A 15,829-nucleotide genomic window follows, 5' to 3' on the forward strand; every position below is an offset into this window, starting at 1 on the left:
GCAGGAACTCCTTGTAGTTTTCTCTTTCTCCTTGTTTTGAAATCCAACTCCATAGCTAAAAAATATCAAAGGAGCATAACATCACTAAGAGCATGATGGCATTAACTTAGACTTGAGACTCAGAAGAGTTCAACACTGGTTCTTCTCCCCTCACCCCCCAGTAGGTACAAACTGTCATGAGGATTTAAATCAGCCGTACCAATTCCATTCTGGAAACAAACAGAATAAATGTCCTTATTTTCTGCAACCCTTACAAACACACAGCATTTATTTAAACAAGACAGAGACTACTCTGTCAATTGTTGCTTTATGTGATCAATTGAAATTATGTAAATAAATGTTGCCATTCTGATCAGATCATTTATACTTCTGCATTTCATGCTCTAAGCACAAGGGACTACTGAATTTTCTGAGGGGGGAAAACTTCTGGATTTTTAGTTTACTTTGATCATGTTCTAGCTTGACCTCTATCTAGTGCAAAATTGTGCTACATTATAGTCATTGGCTAGCAGCTCTTGTATTTGTAGAAAATAAATGTTTACAAGAGGAAAGAGATTATTTCATTTTCAAGACAGAGAGTTCCTGCAAAGGAATTTGTTAATACACCTGCAAAGCCAAGGAGAAATATTTCACAGCGGCACTGATGGAAAAGCTCTGACTGAGGATTTACAAACCATGTGTGAAACTATTTCAGACAGTTCTTAATCACTAGCTTAAAAATCAGCAGGCTCTCTGAATGTCACTAGTATCAAGGTGAATGTCACATACTGCAGAGGATTTTTTTTTTTTAATTGGCAATGCTTGAAATGGGTAAGACAGATTTTTTAGGCTATCAGAAAGGTGCAGAAAATACAGAACTGATAGAGTGTCATGCTGCACTCACTGCAGCGGTACTCTGTCACAAAACATTTATTGAAACCCTAGAAAATGTGCAGAAAGTTTTGCTTTGACTTGGAGAAGGAGGGATATAAATGTCTCTTTGGATCACCCTTGGACTACGTGTCGTGCCTTCACTGCCATCCACACAGGAGAGCAGTAATAGCTGAAAGGAGAGGGGGGAAACTGCTGTTGCCTTCCCCTTTGTTTTTCTTCTTCCTTCTTAAAAGATAACTAAATACAGAAACCCCATCATCTTTGATGATGTCCCTGTTATTACAAAGCAAAACGTGAAAATGTTCCCTCAAACACCAAAATGGGCACGATTCTTACTGAATTGTTTCAGAGGAGACCAGAACAGTCTTTGGAAAGAGAAACTAGTTGTGCACACAATCATCTGCAACACACAGAGCATTAGGATATAATTTATGTTTATTAGTCTTTGTGGGGTGCAATAAATCATTGTTTTCATTTGTAGAGCATTATTACAGGAGTGATTTAACTGAGGAGATTCTTGCTTGTGGCCTACAGGAGTGAAAGGTTAATGGCATAATGAATTCCTATAAAACAAATAGTAGACTTTGGCCATCCTTCAGCCAGCGGGTGGTAAATTAGCAGGTAATAAAGTGTGTTTGCAATCTGCATTCACAGGCCAATAAATAATATGCAGGGGCTGGTTCTACCTGCTTTAGTTGACAGTGCATTACTAGGACTACATAGCTTCAGAGCATCTAAGAAAGGTACAGAGAGCAAGAGGGAGCAGATTTTGCAGTATCCTGACTTTTAGCACTGATATATATCAGATATTACCAGAGAGGCATATCTAGAATATTATAGCAATGCTCATAAATTCCACATTGCGCTGTAATAAAGCACGGCTCCTACATGTGGCAAATACACATTCCTGTGGTCCCTTCAGCTTGTGACATTTACTCTGCCATCCTATTAACTGGTGGCATTTCATTCTGGTAATGGAATAGCTGAGGGAAATTAAACCTCAATATGCAGCACCATTCTGAAGGCCAAAAAACCCCCCCATCCTAAAATAATATGCTAGCTCTCACTATACAAGCTAAACATATTATCAATATATTTCTATGAATGGGCATTAATTACCATTCAGTCAGCAAGGCTAATCCAATGTGTTGGTGCTCTCCTGCTACAAGAAATACTGATACATTGCAATGCATTTAAATCAAAGTATTATTAAAACAGGAGAGGGTTTTTTTTTTTTTTAGCTGGGATTGTATTCTTTGCCCTAACTGGTCTCAGCTTTCTCTTTTCTTGCCAGTTTTAGAGGAAAGCAGATCCCCAGTCAATTCCTCGCTGTATTTATGGATGGTTCTGTACTACACAAGATGTAGGACCTGTGTAAGGGGTATTGCAGTGAATCCCAAAGCTGAAAGTAAATTCAGCAGCTTTGTTAAAGTTTGGTTTTGTTCTATATTTCCCAAGGAAAGTATTTTCTGACAGGTAACCAGAGGTTTGGGATAATATCTGAAATCCTTTTGCCCTGAAGAGAAAAAAAATAAGCCAAATGTCTGAGGGTATTAGGATGTTGATCTCTGCTGCCTGAACAGATCATATGGGGATTTTTGAAAACCTCATTCCAAGCCCTATGTACCTGCAATGCAATCCACCCCAGAGACTTCCCTACACTGCAAAATGAAACTGCTGAATTAAGCCAAGTGACACCAACCAAACAAGATCCAAGGTCTCCTCAGGGCCCCACTGGTCCCAAAATACAATTACTGTTTGCATTTGATGTTTTTTTCCTGAAAACTACCTATAGGGACCTGCACATCCGTGCTCTTCTAGCACATGGAAGTGGCAGAGGCTGCAGGGACAGTGCTGGGGACACACAGGAACAGCCCATGCCACTGCCAGCAATGGGACACCCCAAATTGCTCCCTGGAGTTTTCAGCGGAGACTGACACCGGACACGAGTTAAGAGCACATTATAGTAATTGCAAAGCCTCCTCTTAAACCTATATACTTGTACTTAATTTTACTAATTTTAGTAACTAACTTTATTACTGTCAGGGCAGTTACTTCTGTATATAACTTTATGGATTTAAACTCTCCTCTCTCCTGCTGAGAGAGGAAAAAATCATATTTATTCTCTTTGCATCATTAAAATAAAACACCAAACAAAACAGGCCAAAAAACTGTACCAGTCAGGCCCCAAGTATTTCTATCCTTCAGGAAAATTTCGCAGAATAAAACTTGAAATTAAAAAAAAAATGGTTATCCTACTTACTTTGGTACTTGAGCGCGGGTATGAAAAATGACCTATCTTCAAGTGACAAAACATCATGAAAACAAATGGTGTTACCACAGTGATATTAATGCCATTAAATTGTTTTGATGAGAATAACAACTGCCCTGTGTGACAACTATAGACAGCTTAAGGAATATCATGAGTCAGTCTACACCTTGTTTGCTTTCTTGTGATTTTAATTTGCTGTTCCTGTCACTCTAGCCTCAGTGTTAATGTTAAGCTTATTCTTAGAGCAGTTCAAGAAGATAAAATGAGTTTATCCAGAATATGCAGCACCTCTAGGATGACTGTGCTTTTTGTAAAGCAATATCTACCCAATGAAGTTTGGAAGAATTCTTGTCTTGCACTCACTGGTCTTATGGTTGAAGGGTTGCCTCATTGCTTACATACCCACATCAGTGGAATCAATAGTGGCTTTTTATTCCTCGAGTATTTGTCACTCTGAAATAGACAACATATGACTCAGAATGTAGGTTCAGGGCTTTTATCAGGTGATAAAAGGGGGCACTCAGGAGCCCTGCTGGACCACAGGTGTAGCAACCAGCTCCACAAAATGCTCAACTTCTGTTCTGCCTCAAAAACATAGCACTGTTGTGACTGGTGTAAGAAACAAACTGGTAATTATAAACTGCAATATTGTTTTAATTTTGAACATTGCCTTTTCCACCAGTGCCACAAACAAACTTAGGTGAACATATTTGTTTCTATTTTGAAATGGTTGTAACAACCCTTGCATTTAGCTTGTCCTTTTTTTTTTACCACCTGTGTGAGATAGTTTCTAACTTTCTTTAGGTAATCTACTGTGGAGAATATGCTACAAAATATTAAACCGAGCATAGTGGTTATGGTATCACACAAATATTAAGATCATTATTCTGTGAGTCTGTTGGTTACAAGTCTCAGGCCATGCTGGATAAGTGCACCATTCAGGCTGAAATAATTTTGTCAAGAGCAATAGAACTACAGCACATTTTGAAACTGGGGCTGACATCTTAAAATCTATCACTGAGCCATTCAAACTGGAGCTGGGAGCTGAGGACAGGGAGCCATTCCGAGGCTACTGGCTGGAAACCCTGCCCTCAGACACATGCACATCATGGTTGGACAAGGTTTCCTGAGTGCTCCCCTCCCTCAGCCCCATCTGCTGCTGTGGCACGGCGCCTACTCACCCAGGATGGAGCCAGTTTGCTCAGTGCCAAGCAAAATGAGTTTAGATGGGCAGTTTGCGAGCTGTGCCTCTTCTACACAAAGTCCCTCCTCTTAAGGGCACTGGTACACAAGTGCCAAATGCCACTTTACACTTGATGGCATCTGCTGGTGCCCACATGCCAAGAGCACAGCACCTAAATGGAGATGGTAACAAAGAGGGGAATCCACGCTCATGGCTGCCAGAGGCTGCCTGTGCTCAAACATGAAGCCATCAGGACAACAGGGTATCAAACAATGTTAAACTCAAACGTAGCCTCAGAACAGCCTGTTAAAGGATAAATCACAACTGAGGATGAGATCAGGAAACAAGAAACCCATGATGGTGAAAAGGTCCAAAACATGGTTTTGCACCTGCCAAAAGGACTATAAAGCACCCAAAACTTCCTAACCCTTTTGTACATGCTCTGCAGTACATTTACAGTGGAAGAATTTAAAGTGTTCTGTTATAACCCAAATGCATTCAAATGCAAAGGCACAAATAAAAACAAACACCAACCTACCAAAGTCTCACTAGAAATTCCTTACTCTGTATTCCATTTGCCTGCATAGATGTTTATGCCCTTCTTATCCTCTTAATGGCCCAACATGTTAAATAGGTGTCTATTCCAGACCTCATAAGCAGAAATAGATCACTTTGCTTTCCTTCTGAGGCAGAAGATTACAAATACTTGGAGACTCTCCTCAAAAGACAATAAGGGATAACTGATAGCTTTTCCTGCAGCTTCCTCCTTGCCTGACCTCCCTTACCAATAAGCTTCTGACACTCATTTTTTCCCCCCTCAGAGGCTGTAAATCATAATGGGTTATAATTAAATGTTATTTCTTTGTAGGGCTTCTGCATCAAAAAGACGTTTCTGTTGCATTAGGAACTGTACACACACGGATGCTGAAAAACAGTTTCTCCCATAAAAAGCAAACAGTCCTGTCTAGACAGAGGTGTCCCAGGTGCTGCTCATCAGCCCCTTACTCCTCCCTCCTCAGAGGGGAAAGACTAAATGAGAAAAAGCTGTTGCCTGTACCTTGCCACTTACTAAAGAGGTCATGAATCCAGGGAATTCTCATGCTTGTATAAAGAGCAACACACAAAACTTTAATTATTACTCTCTAGACCAACTAATGTTTTTCTAGTGCTTTGACTGGAATAAACAACAAGCTCTCCCCTGTTCTTCACCCTCTCTCTCCCCTTTTTGTCAATCTGTCCATATTTTATGACCCAGACAATGAGGATGGCCATGCTGAGCCATGGCAAAGGCTCACCCAGTCCCTGTCTGTCTGAGGAACAGGGTCTGCCTGAGTAAACACAGATCAAGGTGTTTCCTACAGGGATTATAAATCTAAAACTTTGTAAAGGAAACTTCCCAGTCTGACCACCCAGGAGGCACTCTGGCAGTCACACTCCCAGCACCGGAGACCTTCCCTGCTGGCCCCAGAGCCCCTTCACAGCAGTGGCCCAGGGACCCAACAGGCTCAACTCCCTGCACCTGGTGTCCTTTAGCAGAGTCACAGACATCCCAGTCTTTAAAGTAATTAAATCGTGACGCAATAACTAAATAACAAAATAACAGCCTAAGCTAGTGCCTGTGAGGAGGGACCCAGAACAAAGCATCCACTGGGCTTTTATTCCCTCACAGTCCAGGCAGGCACAAGTCTTGCTCTTCCCCCCAAGCCCTCAGCTCCTTCTGTGTCCCTGGGTGTGCCTCACCTGGCTGGGCCACAGGTGCCTGTGCCCTTTGTTGGCCACAGAGTGAGAAATTCTCAGCCTCAGGGTCCCACAGAGCTCCCCTGCAGCTGTACCCCAAGCTCCCTGCACCCAGTGTACTCCCCAACAACATCCAGAGCTTCAGCTCTTATGCCTCTTTCTGTTGTTGCTGTTAGGCTTTTCACTCTAATTTGTCTTTAGCTAAGGTTTTCACAAGTGATTTTTCTCAGCAATGTTTCTTTTTGAATAGAAGTGCACTATTTTGGTAACACCTTGTATTTCAAAACGAAATCTTAATGAAATCTTTTTTTCTACTCTAGCTGCCTGTAATATATTTAAAGTGTTTGCACCTTGTCAGAATGAAGTGTTATCCCATTCATAGATCAGGCAGCGAGAGCACACAGAGCCAGCCAAAGCACATTACTCACCACTTTCTCACCTAAGCTGTCCATGAAACCAGCACCTCAAGGAAGAGGAATCAGTCTTGTGGCGTCACTGCCAGGACACAGCAGGAGCATCCAGGGCTGAACTCAAACAGCCTCCCTGGCAGGGTGGGGGGGATCCCAGGTGGAGCTTGTCAGGGCCATTTGGGTGCATTAGTGCCCCTCCTGCTCGGCTGCTCCTCACCTGCATTAGTCATGCACTCAGCTGAAATGTTTGTGTCACTTACCCAAAATTCTCTAACTTCACTGTCCTGGGCAAGAATTGTCCCAGGTGTTTTTCTCGTGCTGTAAGTTATTCAATATATAAACACCTTTTGCATATCCAAGTCATTCCTCTGGCTCCCCACACAGCTCTCTTTTCACTCTGTAATTAGGTGATTTTTACCCTCCCAATCTCAGATACCCCATGCTATCTCCAAACCAGATTTGATCAAGCCAGTTTTAGACCTCACTTCCATAACCACCTCTCAGCTGAGTCAACTGCTATTCAATTCAATGGGAATACTAAACAAGGCCAGAGCGGTTTTCCCAGGAACTGGATCAAACGTATGATCTTGTAACTGCTGAAACTCCTGTTGCAACTAGAAAATGTGTCACCTCCTGCCAGCCCAGCCATACTTAAGGAACACTTAAATATCAGTATTATTTACTTCTAAGCAAGGTGTAGCAGTCCTATTGCTTTCAGAGTGACTTTAGCACATACTGAAATTTAAGGACAATATGAAATATTTTCCTGAGACAGTAATATATATTTTAAGTGCCTTTAATTGCAAGACTTGGCAAATATGTCTTTCACACTCTACTATCTGTCACGTATGCTGGATTGCCAATAGCTACTAGCATTTTTCCACTTTCAGTATGCTGCCATTTCAGCAGCACAGACCGTGCTGTTGTTTTTATTCTCCAAAACAGCCTGACTTTATGATTCTGTTCATTTCACACCTGGCAACACAGAAAATGCAGAGGTAATAGAGGGGAAATCCTTTAGCAATCAGGAAAATGACTAGAACTGCAGTGGAGATGTGTGTTATTTTCTCAAGCAGCAATAAAACGCGTGTGAATTTTCAAGGGAGCTACAAGTCATTGTTTGCTACAGTGACATGCCAGCAAATGCTCATGTTTTCCTTTAATAATATGGAAGATAGCTCTCATCATAGCCCTCCCAGAGCAAAATACCAGGGAGGCAGGTGTTGCAATACAAAGTAGCTGAATGTGAAATATGTATAATGCACTGTTGATGCTGGAAACAGATTTTCTGTAGCTGAATATAAACACAAAAGCTCACAAACATACAGCGGCACACAAATGCATGTTCCCCTATTGCTTAGAACAGTGAAAAGGCATGGAATGTTCTTTTACTTGAAGCATGTTGGAAAGCTTAGGTTCTGAAAAATAAATCTAATTTCCTGTCTGTGGTTTCAGGATGTTTTTTTAGTCAAAGTGTCTTCTAGCTTAGTCTTCTCTAGTGATGGCAGCTTTCTTGCGGAGACTGGAAAGATCACCTGCATGATTTCCAATAGGTATTGGTAGGAAAGAGCCTACTAAACATTCAACATAGTCTTAATCTAAACAGTGGTTTATGTAATCATGTTTAATCAGCAACAGTAAAACAATCTACAGAGGGAATCACTTATTGTTATCATGAATCCAGACACAACCCATCATCCCTACATGTGGATGGCAGAGGTGAGGAACCAGAGCTTGGGTCAAGTTCAAGTTCCCTGGACTGAATTTCTGCAAGATATCCAGAAAACACATCTAAAAAATCCAGTGGGACAGAGGCCAGGTCTAGATAAATTCAGGAGTCCTTGTCTTAGTCAGCTAGGGGAAGGAAAGAAGGAAAAAAATCCCCAAGACTGAAGATAAAGAATAAAAGAACAGAACCTCAACAGCGATTAGATCCAAGTCCCATGATGGACAAAACAAAGGAAACTCTTCTTCACAACTATTTCACATACTCCTGACTTAGCTCAAATTCATTTTCTGAATTCTTTCCAAATAAATTCCTCTGCATGTTGCACCACAAAAATATATTTTTAACAATTCCTAGTGGTTTTATATAATTTGTAGATGTTGTCATTTCAGTTATGCAATCTTTCTCTCCCAATGTTTCATTTAATGCTCCAGTAAATATTGAGATCGCAATTAACTAGTTCTTCCAGCCTAGTATATGCTGAAAAACAGTTTCACAGTACAGAAAGTATCCCTGTAAAACATATAAGGGGATTCAAATGTAGATTAATTGCTTAGTAAAGCATAAAATAATGAGCAAAAAGATTAATAAAATTAAGCAGTAAACTGATTATACTTACATGAATATTTAATTTCTTTAATACACATTTATTATATAAATTTGGTGACATTGAATAAATGCATTCCCAAAAGCTCCAAAATGGTCACATAATTGACATATGAAAGAATGTAAAACTTCTGTGAAATAAAAGTATTATTTTAGTATTATTTTAGAAAAACATATTATTTATTTTTGTAAGGAATTTTTATCCCATTGTTTCTAGTAAAGGCTTTTGCTTTAATAACATACCCTTCCAAAAATATAATGTGCAAAAAAAAAAAAAACCACGTATTCTAATGACTTTATGCCTTATTTTTTCAGTGAAGGGCAAAGCCTGTAGGGGCCTTAGGGAAGGCAGGCAACAAATGTCATCTTTCTTTTCATATAATTGTATACCCATGTGTTTTATGTAATCAAAATGAATACTTCAATTTGTTACATATTTCGCTGGAGGAACAGAAGGCATATGGAAAAAAAAAAGCCCCAGGGGCAAATGATCTCACTCACCTGGAAAACAATGTGTGTGTTAATAGAGTAATCTGTTAATTAAAGATTCTAAGACATCCACCAAAGCCATTCATTTCCGAATTACCACTTCCTAGAGTTAAACAAGATCCCTGGTAAAACGTAATTAGGAACTCTATTTTTCCTGTGCCTCGGCCGTGGCTGAGCGCAATCAATCTGACAAGTACCCCGAGAGTTACCTCGGCGGAGGCAGATGGTGCGCGCGGCGGCCCGGAGAGCGCCGCGCACCGCCAGCGAGAGAGATAAAACAATTTCACGCCTACCGCCGCAGCTCCGAGACACAGCGCTCCATCAAATTATCTTCAAGTTAAGCTTCTTACTGGCAGCGGAACACAAAACAGGGATGGCTGCAGAAGACAAATAAATACTCATTTAGAAGACTTCCAGAGCAGTCAATGGGTTTTATTTCAGGGTTGCTCGAAACATGAGTAGTGGTGCTTCAGCTCACTGTAGCAAATATTAGAACATGGCCATAAAGATATCTGGGAATACCTTCCATTTCAACCTTGCAGCATCACCTTACAAAACTTAACTAGGCTTTTTGGGGGGGTTTTTTTTTTGTTTTGTTTTTTTTTTGTTTTTTTTTTTTTTTTTTTTGTTTTTTTTTTTTCTTTAAAGAAACAAAATAAAGAATTACTGTTGAGAACACAAATGTTGGAGCTCTGAATGCTGAGAATTTCAGACTTTCTGTGCTGATAGACTCTGACTCCCAGGAGTCAGACCTGAGGCATTTGACCTGAGGCCATGGAAAAGGCTTCCAAAATTGACTGATAGCACTGGGATAACGGGTGTGTAGTTGATTAGAAGTGTGTAATATCACAGGGTGGAAAAATTAGAGTTTGGAGTTTTAGAATATAGTAATATATATGAAGCAAGATGGAGGTTTTAGGGCAGAGGCAGATAGGTTGTTCTTCTTTGTCTTCTTTTTCCTTCTTCTTCATGGGTTTGGGTGGTATTTTGTAAGATAGATAAGAAAAAATAAACATCTAAGCCTGAACGTGAACTGTTGTCTCAAGAGCCTTCCATCCCAACATCAACAGAGGTACAAAAAAGAAGCTGAAAACTGGCACCCAAATAACTCCAGTTTTGTTTTAGAAAGAATGAAACACAAGTGACTACCTTGCACTTAATGCAGCAGTATCAAACACAAGGTAAATAACCCACAGGTGTTAGTTATTCAGAAAAGCCTTGATTCCAAGGCTTTCCAGGGGGCTTTTTAGGTTCCTATGGCAGGAAGAGGGAAGAAGTGTTCTGGTTGGAATGGCAGTGCTTGGCTTTCATTCCTGCTGCTGCTGTTGGCTGTGCTCCCAGATTTTTCCCTATGTGTGGTACTGGGTTCTCCATCCTTCCTGAGGCAGGAAACCAAAAGGATGAAAGAAACTTTTATTGAGGACTGGCATTGGAACCAGGGGTTATTTTTAAAAGTGCACTTCCAGGTGCGAAATGTAGTGGGAAGACAGAGCTAATAGCTCAATGAGACGCTGGGGAACTGCAAGGTACAGTTGTTTCTATTCTTAATGGAGGAATTTGGCCAAAGCCGTGGGCAGATCATATTTGCATTATAAGTAATCACAGCAGAGCTTCCTCTTGGCAAGTTGATAAGAAATACTTAAGATTCCAAAAGCTCCATTGTCTGGTTCCCCAGAAAAACTAGGAAATTCTGTACCAAAGACAACTCACAGTTTGTATTGTAATGAGTTTTGGGATTTCTCAAACAAAAGCATTAATGCAGAACTATTCTTATTTATGGCTCATCTTGGCTATAAGCATGACTTTTCACATGTGTACCCTCTTGCAGCAGGAGCTGGTCTGTGCTTCTTCACCAAACTTTTAATAAAGGATTGTCCCTTTAAGTAAGCTTATAAATTTACTGTTATAAAATTTAAAAGTTGATGTTAAGAACAAGATGTTCTTTTTGCATTAATATAAGATTTCCCACATATAAATTTATATTTATAAAAGCATAGCTGTCTTTAGTGATTAAATAATAAAATACTCATTTCTAGACATAAAAGCCCTAAATCTGACATTTTAAATGTTTGAATCAAATGCATGTTATGCACCAGTCAGAGAATGTTCTATGAATGTGGATACTCCTAAACACTAATCTACTGCAAAGTCATTTTGCTATAGTAAGCATTTAAAAGCAGAGTAATTAAAGTTGACATGACAATAACATAGGAGGAAGGTTGGTACACTAAACCCAGCATGGAAGACAAGACAGCCCATGAAGACATATGGTAAATAAGGGTATTCTATATGCCAGATAATCAGTGTTTCTGGAAAAAATGACAAAATGCTCAGCATTGATGTACCAAAATGCTTAATACAGGGAATTGATAGTTTATATCCTGGCTACAACCAGTAGAGAGGTTTTATCCTTCTGTGTTTGCCACGTCTTGAGAGCTCAGTGATTCTGGTATTTCCCTTCTCTTTCTGTACGTACATTTACTTTTGGCACTTGTCTTGATTTCAGCCACTGGGAACTTTCCATATTGGCTCACTTTGAAGCTCTGAGAAATGTGTTTCTTTACAGTGAAGAGGTTTCTTTTCCCTAAGCTTCCTGGGTGCTTTGTCATACCTTGCTTGACTTTAAAGAAAAAAAACAATACTCTATGAATACAACCAGCCTCATTTTTCTACTCCTACAGTCAGATGTAGAAGTGAGCCTAGAATCCCCCAAACCCGCCACCTTCTCTAGATCAAGACTGACAGATATATTTTCCTTCCTTCCCTTCATCCTGCCTCAGCAGTCTCCCTAATGTCCATTTTGCTTCAGGCTGTGGCTGAACACAAACCCTTCACCTGTCCATCTCACAACCTCTTTCAACCTGGACAGTTTTTCTTAAGTCTGCAATGGCCAGAGAGAATGCATTTAGAGCATAACTGACACATCAAAATAACATGCTGAAGGTTTCCAAGTTTCTTTCCACAGGCAGATCAACATGCAAGGAGGAAATTCCTTATTTTAGCACCTTTCCCTGAATCAGAAAATCACTGAGGTTGGAAAGGACCTCAAAGATGATTTCGTGCTCACCACGAAACCATGTCCCCAAGTGCCATATCCACACCCTGTTTTTGGGCACTTCCAAGTGAAGGGTCATCTGGGAGAGTGGAGGCCTGGAGAGGCTGTCCCACATTCACACAGATTCTCTGTCACTTCACTAGGAGAGGAACAAAGGGAAAGCTGCTCTAGGAAACAGAGGGGAGACAGAGTTAATGGATTTTCCAGTGACCTGCTCATTTCCCTGATGAAGAACTTTAGGGGCTCTTGCTGCAGGGGTCTGCAGAGAATCCCACTGCAAACTGCCTGCTCAGCAATCTCTGTCTTGTACATCTGTGCTGCACAGAAATATTTGCAACTTCAGGCAAGAGTATAAACGTGTTAGTTTTGCACGAAAATGAAAAGCCTGAATACAATTACATCTAGAAAACTGATGCACGTGCAAACTAAAACTAAAAAAAAAAAATAAAAAGAGTAATACATTACTGGGCTAAGATGAATCTGTTAATTCCAATTTCTTTGCCTAAGCTGTTCATCAGTGGGAAATGCAACTAACATTAAATACATTTTCTTTTGTTTCTTCACAGAAATATTTTTAAAGAGAAATCTGACTGAAAGCCATGGAGCCTACTCCTCAAACTTAATCTGTGAGCAGTGCTTGGGAATATTTTTTAAGGCTAAAAACAAACTGTGTTCTTATAGCTGCTGGCAGAGCAGCCAGTAAATCAATGCCTGGCAAATCAATAAGATGATCTGATGGGACCAGGAGAACAACTTGAAACTTGGGATGTTGAACCAAAGTGAGAACAGTTCTGCCACTGTAACTGAACTGCATCTTAAAATACTTGGATGAACAAAAGGGTTTTGAAAACCTTTGACTCATTTGATTTGATAGAATACAATTTAACTTAAAAATAATCAATAAAACTAATAATTCCCCAAACATCTAAAAGTGAAAAGGTTTCACTTGATGTAGTGAATAAATATATAGCATAATTGTGTTTTTTTTAAGAACAAATCAACCTTTGATGAAATCTAGAGAGATTAAAAAATGTCAGTTGCCAAAAATGAATTTAAACTATTAAACGCAAAGCAAAAAAAATGTTCTGTGCTAACAGTGCACCCAGGGAAAACAGGATTAAGTTACTGGTAACTACACAAAGAATGAAAATTCTCACATTTTATGCCTTGCCATGTGTCTTTAGACACAGCCACCTGTCCTTCCCCTGCTTCAGAATTTCCCAAGTGATTTTTGTACCAGTGATAAAACGTGAAGGAAAATACACAGAGAGTTGGGTAAAACCTTTCTTAGTTTGGAAAATAATCTGGGATTTGAATGCCATTGACCAAACCTGGATTTTAATTTTCTATTTGTGTCAGTAGGCAGTCACAGGGCTTAATGGAGATGCTGTTTTATCCCTGCTCCACGCAGAAGATTCAGCTGTCCTTTGTGATCCCACTTCTGTTTGGCTTGCTCTTTAGCAGTGTACCTTTAATGAAATCACCAGGATCAATGGTCTTCCATGCAATTTGGCAGGTCAGCCATGGCTCTGTCCACCTGAATCCTGAAAACCTCTAAGGATGTATATTCTACCACCACTCTGAGTAATTTTTCTCATTACCACATGAATGAAAAAAAATCCACACATCCACCCCTTTACCATAAAACCCCTAAGGCAAACCAAAACCAAACACCCAAAAAACTCCCCCACACTTCTATGTAGAGCTTTAAGCTTCAACAGAAATTTTCATTTAAATTCTATCAATATATTTTTATCACCAAGATTAAAATTAATAGCAAATGTATTAAATAAAATATATATTTTAAATGACATAACATTTCAAAAATGGATTTAATCTTCCCTCATGCATTTTTAATAAGGCTTTAAATTACGCCTCCCTGCAATGCTGAGCAATGTTTCTTTACATCACTGAGAAATGGTTTCACATCACACCAAAGGTAAAAGCAACACCAGGGCAGTGTGGCTTTTCTCATAGGTTTTGGAATGTTTGTGTTGATTCATTGATATCCATACGATTCTTAATTATTTTATATACATATATATAAAAAAATACATATATAATGCGATAAATATTTACCAATGTTTCTAACACATTCCCAAACCCACCAGAACTATTTCATCAATGACAAACAAACAGTTTATACTGAACCAGTATTAGCTACAGTACATTACAATTCACATCACCATATATCTTATGATCTGGCTTTTCAACCAACAAAAAAAGGTCTTGTCTAAATTGTTACTGGCAAGACTCTCTTGTCAAATAATGTAGGATAAAGTGGGACATAAGCATAAGTGCCTGAAATCAGTCATCCTGGTTAGTTCTGTTATTCTTCATAATTGGAAAACACAGCATTATACTACCTGGATGCTGTTATATTAGGAAAAAAGTCAGGCATATGTGTGCAATTTGCTTTAGAGCATTTAATATATATATATTGAGGCAGTTGGGCTGATTTTAGGTCTAAGTATTTGCAATTTGGTTTTTTTTAATGATGATTCACTGACTGAAAGTGATGTGAAAATGTGTATCTAAATACAAACCCACACATGTGTTTTATCCTCTTTAACATTCCATTGTCACTACAAAATTCAAAGAGTAGATAGAACCCTGTCATACAGGTGACCAGATATGTAGACAGAAGTGTCAGTGTAATGTGATATACAGACAATAAGGCATTTACTACAGACACCCATCCCTGGCTGCATTGACAGTGAACAGCACCACAATTCAAAAGCAGCTTCCTTAAATTCATGAGACAATTTAAAGTAAACAGCTACTTTGATAAGACAGAATATTTGCACTGTAACCCCAAATATCTAGGAGGAAACACAAGAAAAATTACACAAAATGTTCTTGACTCATATGTAAAATGTACTCACCTGAACTAGCTCAGTGAAGAGCTTTGTTAGACTTCAGCCATCCACAGGTCTTTGGTACTGAGGGAATGCAATTTCTGGGCATTACTTCAACTGGGAGTTTTCATGCTTTTTTCTGCTGCTGGTATTGTCTCTGTACTCTGAATTGCACAATTAGAAGCTGAATTTAAGTGAAGTTGTTTTAATGAAGTTATGCTCCTGGTTATGTGTTCCTTAAAGGGATGGGATTTCTCCTCAGACATTGCCATAATCAGCAGCTGCTTCCCTGGAGGTTCCCTCATGGCATTGCCAGGATGTAGGCACAAAAGAATTGCACCCTGCTGTAAGTTGAGGGTGGAAGAACAGAAATAAACATCAACAGTTCAAACAACAACAAAGAGCAGCATATTACTGTAGAAACCTCTGTGATATACAAAACTTGACACAGGGAAGAAGAAAGGAGGACAGAACGAAGACAATCCACTCCATCCATAGCCCAAATGCCATTTTATGGCAAGGCACTCAAGAGAAAGTGGCCCTCTAAGCTGCCTTTTTTTAAATCTGTACTCATCAATTACTTAGAGATCATCCACAATTGGAATGTTTTTTTTGTAGAT

The 15,829-nt window shown here is 39.5% G+C and overlaps 1 long non-coding RNA gene across 2 annotated transcripts; it reads right to left on the reverse strand.

Moving 5' to 3' along the window:
• Window positions 1-19: 19 nt before the first annotated feature.
• LOC137477413 (uncharacterized) lies at window positions 20-15,626 on the reverse strand. Of its 2 annotated transcripts, none has more exons than XR_011000987.1 (3): window positions 15,237-15,626; window positions 9,309-9,673; window positions 20-55 (listed from the first exon to the last, which is right to left on the reverse strand). It is a non-coding gene; the product is annotated as an uncharacterized lncRNA (long non-coding RNA). The 2 variants fall into 2 exon arrangements; XR_011000986.1 differs by lacking the exon at window positions 20-55 and adding an exon at window positions 8,598-8,714.
• Between the last annotated feature and the right edge of the window lie 203 nt (window positions 15,627-15,829).

The sequence above is a fragment of the Anomalospiza imberbis genome, chromosome 7 (assembly GCF_031753505.1).
Source record: "Anomalospiza imberbis isolate Cuckoo-Finch-1a 21T00152 chromosome 7, ASM3175350v1, whole genome shotgun sequence".
Lineage (NCBI taxonomy): Eukaryota > Metazoa > Chordata > Aves > Passeriformes > Viduidae > Anomalospiza > Anomalospiza imberbis.